The sequence below is a fragment of the Mobula hypostoma genome, chromosome 2, assembly GCF_963921235.1.
Source record: "Mobula hypostoma chromosome 2, sMobHyp1.1, whole genome shotgun sequence".
Classification (NCBI taxonomy): domain Eukaryota; kingdom Metazoa; phylum Chordata; class Chondrichthyes; order Myliobatiformes; family Myliobatidae; genus Mobula; species Mobula hypostoma.
The window spans coordinates 212,569,337-212,586,178 of NC_086098.1; positions in this window are offsets into that span (position 1 = coordinate 212,569,337).

A 16,842-nucleotide genomic window follows, 5' to 3' on the forward strand; every position below is an offset into this window, starting at 1 on the left:
AAAGAATGAATCTGTGCATTTTTGCAAAGTAAACAATAAGATTTATCTTGTTGTATTTGTCTATTGCTTCTTATTATTTAAGACCATAAGACCAATGGACATAGGAGCAGAATAAGGCCAATTGACCCATTGAATCTGCTCCACCATTCCATTATGCTGATTAATTATCCCTCTCAACCCCAATCTACTGCCTTCTCCCCATATCCTTTGACACCCTGACTAACCAAGAACCTGTCAACCTCGGCTTTAAATATAGTCAATTACTTAACCTCCACAGCCATCTGTGGCAATAATTCCACAGACTCCCTACTGTCTGGTTAAAGACATTATTTCTCACCTCTGTTCTAAACGAATGTTCCTCCATTCTGAGGCCATAGCCTCTGGTCCTAGACTGACCCAATATAAGAAACATCCTCTCCACTCTATCTAGGCCCTTTAATATTCAATAGGTTTCAATAAGATCCCCCTATTCTTCTAAACTCCAATGAGTACAAGCCCAGAGTCATCAAATATTTCTCAAACATTACCCCTTTCATTGCCAGAATCATTATCATAAGGGGCCCAAAACTGCTCACAAGACTCCAAGTGCGGTCTGATCAAAGTGTTGTAAGGCCTCAGCATGACATCCTTGTTCTTATATTATAACCTGCCAGAATTGAATGCTGGCATTGCATTTGCCATCCTGACTACTGACTCAACCTGCAAGTTAATCTTTAGGGAATCCTGCAGAAGAACTCCCAAGACCCTTTGCACCTCTGATTTTTGAATCTTCTCCCCATTTAGAAAATAGTCTTTTTTATTCCTTCTACCAAAGTGTATGACCACACAATTCCTTACACTATATTCTATTTGCCACTTCTTTGCCCCATTCTCCCAATGTCCAAGAACTTCTGCAGTTTCTCTGCTTCCTCAATATTACCTGCCCCTCCACCTATATTTGTGTTGTCTGTAAACATGGCCACAAATCCATCAATTCCATCATCTGAATCGTTGACAAAAGGCCAAACCAAGAATAATTAATTAGGATGACAGTATATGCAAAAACTTAATTTTTTTTACATAAAGAAAATTAATTGCATTCATTGATAAATGCTTGTGGTAATTCTTCCAGTGAACACAGGTCCATATGTGCACAATGACATATTTAATTGATTGCCATGTTTCAGATGGCTGATTATTTTATTACCCGAATTCTACTCATCTTCTACTATTCTAAGTATCTGCATCCTTCATTTTCCATAATCACAATTGAGTAGATTTCTTACTCAAAATGAAAGCAAAGAGGTCTAGTATTCATATTTGGACTTCCTTCAACAGCTCAAGGTATTCACTGTGCTACTGTGACGACATTTTCTTGTGAAATTAATGCAAGCATTTGATTGAACCTCCTTTGTGCATTTGAAAAATCAAGAACAACTCAGAGGACAATTAAAACCAACTTCAAATGTCAACTTTCCTTGGGTATTGTATATAAGTCAACTAGAACCAGTTATAACATTCTTACTGAAGTGAAGTTTCTTACAACACAACATAAGAAAGTTGTAGCACAACATCTGATGCAAAAACTCAGAAGGAATTATCACATCATGCCCAATACCTTCAGGTGCCTAGATATTCATTGCCAATTGGTAGCACTAAACACACTATTTGGTAGAGCCAGCCGGCAATACTCTATCAGAGCATTCCATTGAGCTCAGCCATAATGAATTTCAGAAGGGAAGAAGTACACTCTACCCTAGCACAGATTTTGCAAGCCCACCATCTCAGTCAAGATATTAATCTGTTAGGAACAAAGGTAAATTACAATCCTTTCAGTTGTAGAAGTTTTGCTTTTAATTATGTTTAAGTGTGGTGCGTTTAAGTCATTAAAGGGAAAATGGTATAGTTTCAGTATTATTTCACTGCTGATTCCACTGTTGAAGGTTTTTGAATGCTTCCAAAATTCCAAGAATAGTTAGAGGCATTACAAGTAATTCTAAGAACAGACAAAGAGAAGGGTACGGCTTTGCCATTTGGCCAGGGTTTCCTCAGTGATTTTATGGTGCATGAATCCATCTGACTCACCCACATAACCTGATTAACTTGTATAAGGCCCTGCCACCATACAAGGCCTTTTGGGAAGTAGGGCATTAACAAGGTAAAGGAGATCTTGAGATGCAAGTTTATTGCTCCTTGAAAATAGCAACACAGGTCAATAGAAAGGTGAAGAAGGCTTTTGATACCTGAAAGGTCTTAGCTGAAAACATCGACTGTTTATTCATTTCTATAGGTGCTGCCTGTCCGGCTGTTCCTCCAGCAAGATGCGGATAGGGGTAGGGAGGTGTTTTTGTGTGTCTTTTTAAACATGTGTGTCCATAAGCCAAGGCATTGAGTATAAATTTGAGATGTAATGTTGCAGCATCACAAAACATTGATCAGGCTTCACTCGCGGTATTGTGCAGCAAGCATTTAAAAAAAAGTTATTGATGGGATTTGCCAGGATATTGCCTGGAATTGAGTGTTTTACATATTGGACAGATTGGATAGGCTGGATTTATTCTCACTGGAATGTAAGATGCTATTGGGTGACCTTACAGATAGATTCTTTTTTCCTAGAGTGGGGGAGTTCAAAAAGGGCATACACTTAAGATCAAACAACAGGAAATCTGCAGATGCTGGAATTTCAAGCAACACAATAAAAGTTGCTGGTGAACGCAGCAGGCCAGGCAGCATCTCTAGGAAGAGGTACAGTCGACGTTTCAGGCGAGACCCTTCGTCAGGACTAACTGAAAGAAGAGCTAGTAAGCTCCCCCTCTCCCTTCCACTTTCAAATCTCTTACTAGCTCTTCTTTCAGTTAGTCCTGATGAAGGGTCTCGGCCCGAAACGTCCACTGTACCTCTTCCTATAGATGCTGCCTGGCCTGCTGCGTTCACCAGCAACTTTGATGTATACACTTAAGATGATAGGGGAGTGTTCTAATTGGCAAACTTTTCAGACAAAAGTAGGTGGTTACACAACAGAAGCTGCCAGAGGAAGTGGTAGAGGCAGGCACAATTGCAAGTCCAAAGAAAGACATTTGGGCAGGTACTTGGATGGGAGAGGAACAGAGGTTTACAGGTCTAATGCAAGCAAATGTGATTAGGGTTGACAGATATCAAAATCAGCACAAACTGGTTGGAACAAAGGCCCCATTTCTGTGATCTACTGCTCTGTGACACAAAATTGGTTACTTCCCATTCCAGGATACCTTTTCATTCCACATCCTCTTCATTTTAAATCTGCCTACCTCTTCCCCTTTATGTCATCACCCATTTCTATTCTACACTCATTCATCCTTGTCCTTGCCATATTCAAAGTAATGTTCTAAAAGCAATGAAATTCAAACAAAATTCATTGCTGCCCATATCTTCTCTATTTCAAGATATGTGTATCAATCTCCATTTATTTTACTAACATGCCGCAGGGATGAACTAGGACATTCACAGTCTGCTGAGAACTAAATCTATGGTTCTCAGACCGAAGATACAGAATCCTGCAAGGTGTCCAGGTGTGACCTACAGAAAGTGAATGCAAGAGCAAAAAGTCAACTCTGTGTGAAATTAGAGACAATCAGATTCATGATAGCTGTGGCAGAGTTTGCCAGCCATTTTGTCCTACAAGGCAAAACCTAAAAGCATAAATAGCAATAATGCTTCACTCGCAACTGAGCCAGATGACTTTTATGAACAATCAGAAAGGAAGAATAAAACTACACCTGTGTGAATCCCTGCAGCATCTGGCAACCCTATCTCAGAGGCTGACATTAGAAAATCCTTCATGAGGTTGAATCCTCACAAGACATCAATACCCTTCCAGGTACACTTTCGGGGCCAGATCTGCACCAACCAACTGACTGGAGAGTTCAAAGGTGTCTTCAGCCTCTCACTGCAGCACTTGGAGTTTCCACCTGCTTCAATAAAGCATCAATCACATTTTCTCATGTTTGGAATCATACTGGACTGGTCAAAGAACACTGAGGCTGTCTACAAGAAGGGTCAGAGCCGTCTCTATTTCCTGAGGAGATTGAGGTCCTTTAACATCTGCCAGATGATGCTGAGGATGTTCTACGAGTCTGTGGTGGCCAGTGCTATCATGTTTGCTGTTGTGTGCTGGGGCAGCAGGCTGAGGGTAGCAGACACCAACAGAATCAACAAACTCATTCGGAAGGCCAGTGATGTTGTGGGGATGGAACTGGACTCTCTGACAGTGGTGTTCGAAAAGAGGATGCTGTCCAAGTTGCATGCCATCTTGGACAATGTCTCCCATCCACTACATAATGGACTGGGTGGGCACAGGAGTACATTCAGCCAGAGACTCATTCCACCGAGATGCAACACAGAGCGTCATAGGAAGTCATTCCTGCCTGTGGCCATCAAACATTACAACTCCTCCCTTGGAGGGTTTGACACCCTGAGCCAATAGGCTGGTCCTGGACTTATTTCCTGGCATAATTTACATATTACTATTTAACTATTTATAGTTTTATTACTATTTAATTATGGTGCAACTGTAATGAAAACCAATTTCCCCTGGGATCAATAAAGTATGACTATTGTTGCCCTAGAAGAGCAGGAGGACCTGCCTCTACGACCAGCAAATGGTAGGTCTCACACCATAATGAAGTGCTCCAAGAGTTTGCAAATGACAAGAATGAACTCCAGCCTGAGAAAGGATCTGGGCCCACTGTAATTTGGTACCACTACAACAGGTCTTCAATGGACATCCGCTCTGCCTTGGAGCACTATTATGACAAGATTTACATCAGGCTGCTATTTATTGATTATAGCCTGGTGTTCAACATCATTATTATCTCAGTGTTAATCAACAGACTTCTAAACTTGGGCCTCTGCAGCAGGATCATTGACTTTCTCATTGGGAGTCCACAGTCAGTATGGACCGGTGATAACAACTCTTCCTCGCTGATAATCCACACAGGCATACCTCAAGAATGCGCCCACCACTCTACCTTCTCTACCGTTGCAGAAGGCAATCAGGAGGTGTACGTGCATGAGTGAGATAGATCAGATGGTTAAGTAGTGTTCCAGAAAAAAACCTCACACTCAATGTCAGCAAGGCCAAAGATCTAATTGTGGACTTCAGGAAGGGGAAGTCAGGAGAATATGCACCAGTCCTCATAGTGCAATCACTGGTGAAAAGGGTGAACAGCTCTCTAAATTCACAGGTGTCACCATCTCAGAGGATCTATCTTAAGGCTGATTTATACTTGTGTGTACGGGCTACGCCATAGCCTACGCCGTAGGCCTGATTTATACCTTTGCATAGCCCTACGCCATAGCGAGCATGCATAGTTGTGTCTGCGTCGCTCTGCAATTCACCGCCAAAACGCTAGTTGGCGGTGGTGTTTCTATGCCACTGTGTTGAGTTTCTTCGTGAGAGATATGGACGAGGAAATGCATTTCAAATATTTTCAGATGTCGGCAGGTAGATTTGCCGACTTGGTTCATCGTCTCCAACCACTTATTTTGCATCAGTGTGCAGACATGGCGGAGAAAAGCAACCAGAAATGCGTGAGAGGAAATGCGATGCTACCAAGCAGACCAATCACAGTTGTTGTGGTCTGCATTGCCACGACGCGCAAGATACATTTTTGGGGAGGTGCACTGCACCCTATGGCGTAGGGTACGCGATACCTACAGCGTACACTTGACGCACAAGTATAAATCAGCCTTTAGACCAAACACATGAAGAAATCGCATTAACTTTGTTCAGAGTTTGAGCTGGTTTGGTATACTTCCAAAGACGAGCAAGTTTCTGTGGATGTACAGTGGTGAACCTTTTGACTGGTTGCATCTCAGCCTGGTATGTTGGCTCTAAGATATAGGATTACCAGAGGCTGCAGATGGTTGTAGTCTCAGCCCTCTCCATCACTGGCACAACCCTCCCCACCACCGAGGACATCTTAAAGAGGTGGTGCCTCACGAAAGCGACATCTATCACTAAGGACCCTCAACATCTGCTCCATGCCCTCCTCTTGCTAATACCATTAGGGAATAGGTGTGGGAGCTTGAAAACCCACACTCAATGATTGAGAAGCAGCTTCTTCCCCTCTGCCATCAGATTTCTAAACAGTGCATGAACCCATGAACCTTGTTAGTCCTTTTCTGTTGCACCATCTCATATTTCATAATAATTTTATGTCTTTGAATGCGCTGCTGCCATTAAACAACAAATTTCATGTCATATAAGACAGTGACAATAAAACTGACATAAAACTGGTGCCCGTCCCTCAATTTTAAAAATGTCATTCTCCTATTCTTTTTCATTAACTCATTTGTCTGTTTCTCTTTCTTTCACCAGTACTGCAACATCATCTCTCTGACTTCTGTTCCCAGGATCTGTTCATCATAACCTAGATTTCTCAATTATCAAGGCTAAACAATCTGGAATATTTTCCATCTGTTCAGCACTTCCAGTTCCAGAATATCTATTATCTCCACCTATACTTTAGCCCATCTGGTACTGAAACTCACATTTACATTTAGGGTAATTCCAGTCAAATTATTCAAATTTTCTGCTGTCTTCCATCCTCCCTAAATTAAACTCACCCAAAAAACAGTTGTCTGTAACAAACATGTCAAGTTCCAATCATCCATCAACATGCTTGCCATGTTACTTCCAACACCACTAAATCTTCATTTAAAAAACACTCATCCTTGTGTTTCTTTCACTCTTCTTAACATTGCCTCTCCTGGATATCTCTATAAATGTTGCCAGCCTTGCAAACATCCAGGACTTGTATATTCTTTTATTCTGCCCAAATGTACACTCCCTGTTTCTGGAACTGAGTGGGGCTCAGTACCATTAGTGACTATGCCTTCAAAAGGTCAGGCTCGAAATTCTGAAGCTCCCTCTCCCTAATCTTTCACCTTCCATACTCCAAGATACTTTTAAGTACCTCTTTCTGTGACCGAAGCTAACTGAACAAAACCACAATTTCTCCTTCATTGGCTTCAATGAAATGCTTTCAAACGTATTCTTTAAGGCATACTATACTGTATAAATACAAGCTGTTACTATTGCTTTTCTTCTGTTCCTGATTGGTTTGGAAACGCATGGTGGAAGTTGCATGTGAATAGATTTAGGATGAGCGAGCTGGTTTTCTCTGAAATGTCATGCTGTAGATTACATACATACTCTGCTTCCAATGGCTATTTAGATTAAAATAAAAAGCATTACATGCCATTTTCCCCAAGGAGGAGGGAAAGAGGTGAGAATGTAAGGGAGGGAAAGAATCAGAATAAGAATCAGGTTTAATATCTCTGACATATGTTGTGAAGTTTGTCATTAGCAGCAGCAGTACATTACAATACATAATAAAAACTATAAATTACAATAAGTATATAAGAATAAATTAAATATGTAGTGCTTAAAATGAGGGAAAATACTGAGGTAACATTCATGGGTTCACGCAAAGGAAGCTCCAGAAATGAGTAAACTGATGAGTCAAATCTAAAAAGATTACATGCTCAGCGTCTAGTTAAAGGCTTTATCCTTTAAAGGCTGCTTCTAGCAATGTATTATTAAATTAGCATATTTTCATATATAAAGGAGTTACCACCAATTTATTGGATGAACTGGTGAACCATGGTACTTTCTGTGGCACTCTTAAAAGTATTTGCTTCTGACAGAAAGCAGAGAACTTATTTTCTGCTACTTATCTATTTAATACTGTTTTTCTATTACTGTCTTGTTTTTATCTACCGCTTTATTTATCAGAGAGGAAGCCAAACAGAGTTTCATTGTACCTATGTATAATGACAATAAAGATCATTCAATTCAATTCAATTCAAGAAATATTCTCAGTTGTGGAGTAAAGCTGAAGATACTTTCAACAACAGGAATAATTAGTTCTGATGAAGTAGAGGGAGCTTGCAGAAAAAGTTCACTAAGCTCGTAGAGGATCTCTCTACAAGAAAGTTAATAAAATTAAAAAACAGTTAGAAATTCAACAGTTAAATAACTATATCCATTGTACTACTTCCAAAACATGTAAATATATCACACTAATAAGCCTTGCAGTACATTAATACATTATTGTTGTATGACGATTCTCTGATCAAGTACTTCTACTAAACAAGTTAATTTCAAGTAACATTTAGAAAAGGAGGCTTGAAAAGAATCAGTTCATTCTGAGGTTTGAATATTAACATTGTGAGCCTTGGGTGTACTTATACAGATGCTGCTCTCCGATAGTCCAAAATTAGATACAGAACAACACAATGATGTTTCTAAGAAAAGTGCAGCTTCCATAACAGTGATATTACCATTTAAAAATAAACCATATACTGCAGAATTTTGAGGGATTCCCCAAGATTTTGTATAAAACTTTTAAAAAAATAATTGCATTCCATCAGTTTCAAAATACCTGAGATATGATCTATAAACCTGGAGACAAGTTAACATTGTCCATATTGTTGACTAGTTTACTTTACAGATGTTTCCTCTGTTGTCTAACAGGGTGAATCAGTTTGAATATTTTCCTGATCCCTCTGGTTGTTATTTTTTCTTTATTTCCAATGCCTTGTCATGCAACTTGCTGGAATAAAGAATAGATATGCTGCTTGAGAAAACAGGAAAAATGCAACTCTGCTGCCCCTAACAAAGCTGAATACCTCCAGTTAAATCTACCAAGCAGAATGCCCCAGTGGAGGCAAAGAACAATATAGCTAGGGGCAAGGATTACGTGACAATAGACAATAGGTGCAGGAGTAGGCCATTCAGCTCTTTGAGCCAGCACCGCCATTCACTGTGATCATGGCTGATCATCCACAATCAGTATCTAGTTCCTGCTGCCTTATCCCCATAACCTTTGATTCCGCTATCTTTAAGAGCTCTATCCATCTCTTTCTTGAAAGCACCCAGAGACTTGGCCTCCACAGCCTTCTGGGGCAGAGCATTCCATATATCCACCACTCTCTCGGTGAAAGTTCCCCACTGGATTTCCACAGCGGGACCAAGCAGTGTAAGTGTATGTTCAAAGTTCAAAGTAAATTTATTGTCAAGGTATATATATGTCACCTTATACAACCCCAAGATTCACTTTCTTGCGGACATTCGCAGTAAATCCAAGAACCGTAATGGAATCAATGAAAGACCGCACCAAGTATATGACTAATATCACTACGGCTGATCAAATACTGTTCATAATTGGGGCTTTTCAGAAACAAATATATTTTTTACTGGGAAGAATGAAACTAATCCTACATCCTGTTAAAATAGACCTTCCAGGATAATGTCATCTACTTGGTAATGTCATGAGCACGTCTCCTCGACATACTTAACACTTGGTAGCATTCTTCAAATTAGTTTGGCATTAATGTTGTACTGCAGGTCACCAAGCAACACACAAAATGCTGGAGGACCTCAGCAGACCAAGCAGCATCTGTGGAAAGGCTTACAGTAGGCATTTCGGGCCGAGACCCCTCGTCAGGACACTAACCCAATCAGAGATCTGATGAAGGGTCTCGGCCCAAAATGCCGACTGTACTCTTTTCCATAAATGCTGCCTGGCCTAACGAGTTCCTGGAGTGTTTTGTGTGTTTTGCTTGGATTTCCAGCAACTACAAATTTCCTCTTGTTTGTGACTGCAGGTCACCACCAAGTCTGTAAAATTTGCAAAACAAAAAAGAATTCTGATTCCAAGTTTAACTGAACATCATTTTTGAGCTTCCCTTTGTAAATTTGCTGGTTTCAACCTGTGTTCCCCACAAAAGTTTTCATAGTTGTTACCATGATGTCCAGTTCTCAAGTTGATGTACTGCATTGTAAGAAATACACCTGCATTTACAAGGGAACGTTGCAATTGAATGAACAAATAATATAGTAGAAGTGCTGGTGGTGTAATGATCCCTCGACCTAAATGAGCTAGTTAAGAGCAGAGGCCATAGGAGGCATCTTCTATGTGCCTGTGGGCCATGGAGACTAGAGCTATAGCCAATTGCTTCTGGCAAGAGGTTAGCAGGGAGATCTCCAAGCATCCATAAATAGTTGCATTTTTTTTTAAGTGCAGCAAATGCACTGGGAAAAAAAAAGCAGATGAAGTCTTTCCCCTTCTGTCTGTATTCTGAGTGACCTCCTTAATGTGACACCAAGCACAAGTATGGCAGCAGCTGTAGCCTGGAATGATCATGGGGCTGCAAAGTTGAAAATGACCATAATCCTGACCTCCTTGTGCGAAGTCATCAACACAGGTGAGCTAAGGTCATAAGAAGTTACAAAGTGAATACTTAGAGTGGGCCCTTTACAAAGCATGGTTTCAGTCAACGATTAAGGATCAATTTTGAACATTGCACTGTTGTTGGTATGATTTGCAAGAGTTTTACACCCAAGCAAAAACATTAGGGAGAATGAAAATATTGTCAAAATCTCTCATGTGTATGCTCACTGCCCCTGCCTTCTACAGGGTACAGATGAAGGGTTTCAACTCAAAACATTGAGTGTCCATTTCCTTCCACAAATGCTGCCCCACCCATTGAATTCATCCAGCACTTTTGTGTGTTGCTTCAGATTCCAGCATGGCTGTTTCTTGTGTTGCCCCCTTTCGCATGCAGTTCCTTGGCTCTTGGATCTCCAGGTTATTCTCACAAAACCAGACTAGTGTTTTCTGGTAACTTTTTCTCTTTTAAACAAAAGACTTTAGATAGTTCTGGCAATACGTATTGGGAATCATTAGGCTGTTTGGGAAGCATGGCCTGAAAATGGAATTCATGATATTTTCCACATTTCCAGGTGACAATAGCTACATTTCTGCTGTTGTTTTGGGTCACTTTGATGGAGTTAATAGAGCAGACTAGTTGGTAGATATTTACACCTGCTGTATTTTCTTGAATCTTTTGTTGTAGTAATTTTCCTACTCTTTCATTTATCTCGCTCTTGAAAAGATCAGGCATAAAATATTTTATCAGAAGTTATGGATAGGCCTGTGCCTGAAGGAAGCTGCCATAGGTAGGGCCCAGAGACAGAGGCAGGTATTTGCAGGTCTGAAAAGGGAGATAATGCAGAGTGGGGATTTGAGAGCTGGTCAATGTGGAGGATATGAAGTGCTGTAGGGAGGGTGAACAAAGAGGGTCAGAGAAAAAGAGGGAGGGGTAGAGTATATCATAGATACATAGTTATACAGTACAGAAACAGACTTTTGGCCCAAACCATCCATACCAACAAAGATCCTTATCCAAGCTAGCCCCACATGCTAGCTTCGACCCATTTCCCTCTAAACCTTTCCTATCCAGGTCTCAGCCCAAAATATTGATTATTTATTCTCCTCCATAGATGCTGCCTGAACTATTGAATTTCTCCAGCATTTTTGTGTGTGCTGCTCAAAGATTTCCAGCATCAGCAGAATCTCTTGTTCCCAACCACGTACCCGTCCTCTTAAACATTGGAGCTATACCTGCCTCCAACAGCTTCCTCGGCAGCTCAGTCCAGATAGGCACTACTGTCCGGCACCACCCTCCTGCACCCAGCAAAATTGAGAATGCAATCAAGTGTCAGCATGCAAGGAACGTGAAGGTTGGAAGAAGGATATCTGAGGGAAGAAGTCATGCTTAATGGAGGCACCAAGTGAGAGCAATGAAGGGAAGAGTTGATTGGGAAGCAAGGCAGAAGTAGTGAGCTAGAGTACTATGTGCATGCATATTAGTGGGTTTATGCAGACAGGTCCCTCTGCACACATCTACTTATATCTGTACATTTGGAAGTCTCATGGCAATGATGGCCTATTCTGAGGTTGAGGTTGACCACATTTTTTTCTTTCAGTTGCTTATCTAATTAGGACAGTATCTAACAGAACCAGCTTTGGTGATACTCAGCAAATATTCAGACATACTGATCTGGCTTATTTCTCATTAGAATTATTCTTGAACAACACACACAAAATGCTGAAGGAATTTACAGGGCAAGCAGCATCTATAGAGAGAAATAAACAGTTGACATTTTGGGATGAGATCCTTTATCATCACTGAAAAGGAATGGGGCAGAAGCCAAAAGAAGTTGTGGGGTGGGAGGGAAGCAAGGAGGGGTGTGGGAGAGCAGCAGATGATTTTCAAACTTCTTGTGATAATAAATCATGCACAAATAGATATACTTACAAATAAAGTTTAAGCATGATGACAACACATTACTTCAGAATTTGGAAGTTTTGTGTAAGTATTGTCAAGGAACAATGCACTCAGCAGGGTGCAAACAGCTCCAATTCAAAATGTGAATGCAGGAAATAGCACTTAGCTCTAAGTCAACTAAAAGTCATTTTCAAGGTTGACCAAATTTTTTTAGCTGCTTGCAGTATTTTTGAATAGTCAGATTGATTTGGAATGATCCTTGTTTGTACAATTAAGTTTGAACCACTCACAGAGCTTGAGTGATTAAGAAAATTTAGCTCTTTTAAATGATTGCACCACCATTCCACTGATGAAGGAACTGATACCTTCTGATAGGAATAATTAACCCATTCAATTGTGTCTGGCCTGGATTTACTAATATAACACTCAGACCAGCTAATTTACTAAACTCTTGTGGGAATAAGAATAATTCAATTGCTTTATTTCAAGAAATATAGAATTAATGCAAACTCCCATTTAATCATTTATTTGCATTTACTCCTAAACATCCAGTTATGCTTGCATTGTAATGAAACATTGATTGTTCAACATGAGAAACAAAAGTGTATGCTCCACTGGGAGAATAAATCCATTACTAAATCATGGAACAATAAATCTATCTTATTGATGTTTTAAATTTGCACAGAAATTCACATTATGTTTAGTTCTGCTTCTAAGAGCTGTCTCCTGCCCGGGAACCCAGGATATAAAATTCATCCAGGCAGTATGATGCCTCTTACACAGTACATGAAAAACAATATGATTTTGTGTGATCAAAGAAAACACAAAATGATTGTGGATTCACAAATGTAATGAAATGTTTCTCTTTCCTTTGATTTCTTTGGTATGTAATAGTTGGATGTGCTCCAAGGATGGTAAAGTGAATGAAATGATGTGATGTGCTCCCAGATAGCTTTTCTCTTGATGGGTTGGCAAATGTTTGTCAGGAATCTGTTTTTGGCTTATAGAATGGAAAAAAGCTGGAGCAGTAGTTATGCCTGCATTGTTATATTTAGTAGGCACTGCAGTAATATCAAAGGCATGCTTATATTCAATTGAATATATCAGTGATTTTGTGGCCAATAACCAGAAGAATGTTTGTGAAAATTGTTGGATTACTAGATTAACATGGACTGTTCCCTAATATTGCACAGGAAATGGAACTTGCCACTATTACCCAGTGTTGTCTGTATGTGACATCATGAATAATACGGAAGAATCTTACAGTAGAGATGGGCAAACAAAGTAAAAGATCCATATTCAAATCTCATAAAACATCTTGAAACTCAGAAACCATTATGTGCTCATAGCATATATTTACATCAGCACCGTTCCCAGTCTCAGATCACTCAAAATGCACTACAAACAATGGAGTGCAGTCTTTTTTAACTCGCCTCTGGTGTACTGTTGTATTTTTTAACTTTGAGCAGTCTCTGGGGATTGACAGATTCAATTTGATTCCAGTTATGTGGGTATCCCATCTCCAATGCAACCCTACCATAAAGCACATCTTTCCCTCCTGCTACCCCACCCCACCACTCTCTACTTTCATTAGGGACCACTTTCCACATGACGCCCTTGTTCACTCATCCCTCCCTCCCGGCACTTATCCTGCAAGTGCTACATCTGCCCCTACACCTCCTCCATCATCACCACCCAGGCCCCAAACAGTGAGGCAACATTTCACCTCCAAGTTTATTGAGGTCATCTATTATATCCGGTGTTTCCGGTATGGTCTCCTCTACGCTGATGAAACCTGACGCTGACTGGGGGATCACTTCATCAAGCACCTTTGCTGTGTCTGCTGCAAACGGCAGGATCTCCCGGTGGGCTACACTTTAATTCAACTTTCCATTCCCAATTCTGATACTTCTCTACTGCCATGGTGAGGCTAAGCTCAGGTTGGACGTGCACACTTCATATTCTATCTGAGTAACCTCCAACCTGATGGCAGGATAATCAATTTCTCCAACTTCTGGTAATTTCTCCTCCACCTTCCTTCTCTCTTTGATCATTCGCCATTATGATTACCCTCACATCATTTTTCTTCTCCTCACATGCCCTTCACTTCCCTTTAGTTCCCCACCTTCTTCCCTTAATTCCATGGTCCACTGTCATCGTGATTCGATTCTTCCATCTTCAGTCCTTTACTTCTTCCACATATCACCTCCCAGATTCCTGGTTCATCCACCGCCCCCACCACCACAACTCACCTTACCCTTCACCTGTTATCACTTATCATCCACCTGTTTGCACTCCCTCCCCTCCTCCTACTTCCTTATTCTGGCTTCTGCCCCTTACCAGTCATGATGAAGGGTCTCGGGCTGAAATAATCAACTGTTTATTACCCTTCATAGATGCTGTCTGCCTTGCTGAGTTCCCACAGCAGTTTGTGTGTAAGCGTAAAATCTCCAGCATCTGCAGTTCACATGGATTTTGAAATGGCAAATGAGGCTACATTTTGGGAACTGCAAACTCTTTCACAGAGAGTCAGTGCAGGTGGCAACTGAGGGGATGGTTTGGGGAGGGTGTAGGTTGTCTGCTCCTTCCAACATAATGCAGGACCTCTGTGTGGTCCCACTGCAGGGACTCCAGGTTCTCTATAACAAAGAGGATGTGCTGGAGCTTTTGGAAAGCATCAAGTTGGATAAGTCACCGGGACCAGATGAGATGTATCCCAGGCTACTGTGGGAGGCGAGGGAGGAAATAGAGCTCTGGCAATGATCTTTGCATCATCAGTGGGGACGGGAGAGGTTCCGGAGGATTGGAGGGTTGCAGATGGTGTTCCATTATTCAAGAAAGGGAGTAGGTATAGCCCAAGAAATTATAGACCAGTGAGTCTTACTTCAGTGGTCGGTAAGTTGATGGAGAAGATCCTGAGAGGCAGGATTTATGAACATTTGGAGAGGCATAATATGATTAGGAATAGTCATGGCTTTGTGAAAGGCAGGTCGTGCCTTACGAGCCTGATTGAATTTTTTGGTGATGTGACTAAACACATTGATGAAGGTTGAGCAGTAGATGATGATGATGATATGGATTTCAGCAAAGCATTTGACAAGGTACCTCATGCAAGGCTGATTGAGAAAGTAAGGAGGCATGGGATCCAAGGGGTCATTGCTTTGTGGATCCAGAACTGGCTTGCCCACAGAAGGCAAACAGTGGTTGTAAACGGGTCATATTCTGCGTGGAGGTTGGTCACCAGTGGTGTGCCCCAGGGATATGTTCTGGGATCCCTACGTTTCGTGATTTTTATAAATGACCTGGATAAAGAAGTGGAGGGATGGGTTAGTAAATTTGCTGACAGAAAGGTTGGAGGTGTTGTGGATAGTGTGGAGGGCTGTCAGAGGTTACAGCGGGACATTGATAGGATGCAAAACTGGGCTGAGAAGTGGCAGATGGAGTTCAACCCAGATAAGAACGAGATGGTTCATTTTGGTAGGTCAAATATGACGGCAGAATATAGTATTAATGGTAAGATAAGACTCTTGGCAATGTGGAGGATCAGAGGGATCTTGGGGTACCAGTCCATAGGACACTCAAAGCTGCTTCGCAAGTTGACTCTGTAGTTAAGAAAGCATACAGTGCATTGGCCTTCATCAGTTGTGGGATTGAGTTTAGAAGCCAAGAGATAATGTTACAACTGTATAGGACCCTGGTCAGACCCCACTTGGAGTACTGTGCTCAGTTTTGGTCGCCTCACTATAGGAAGGATGTGGAAACCATAGAAAGGGTGCAGAGAAGATTTACAAGGATGTTGCCTGGATTGGGGAGCGTGCCTTCTGGGAATAGGTTGAGTGAATTCGGCCTTTTTTCCTTGGAGCAACAGAGAATAAGGAGTGACCTGATAGAGGTGTATAAGATGATGAGAGGCATTGATCTTGTGGATAATCAGAGGCTTTTTCCCAGGGCTGAAATGGCTAGCGCGAGAGGGCACAGTTTTAAGGTGCCCGAATGTAGGTAGAGAGGAGATGTCCGAGGTAAGTTTTTTACGCAGAGAGTGGTGAGTGTGTGGAATGGACTGCCAGCGACGGTGGTGGAGGCAGATACGATCGGGTCTTTTGAGAGACCCCTGGACAGGTACATGGAGCTCAGAAAAATAGAGGGCTGTGGGTAACCCTGGGTAATTTCTTAGGTGAGGACATGTTTGGCACAGCTTTGTGGGCCGGAGGGCCTGTATTGTGCTGTAGGTTTTCTATGTTTCTATACCATTGTCAGTGCTCCTTCTCCATTTTGAGCAGTCGTGGGCTAGAGCCAGCATTCAGCTCACTATTCTGGGATGCACTGAACTGACTCTACGGCTGCTGTCTGCTGCCATAGGCAATCGCCTCAGCACGTGAACCTAGCTCTGTTGCTGTGGCCTCCAGCCATTGGGCTCCTGGACCAGCTGCAGCATTGAACTGACTACATGGCTATGGACTTACTTTTGGGGACACTGCGGTTCTGTAAATTGTTTGTTCGCTTTTTTTATTGTTTGCTCGATTTGTTCTTTCTGTTTCGCACATTGGATGTATGACTGTCTTTGTGGTGTGGGGTTTTTTTGTGAATTTAATTATGTTTGTTTCGTGGCTGTCTGAAGGAAGATTAATCTTAAGGTTGTATAGGGTATACATAATTTGATAATAATATACTTTGAACTGAACAGTCCATGAACTCATGTACACTGCCACATTATTTTGCTCTCTTTTTGCACTATCTATATTTTTT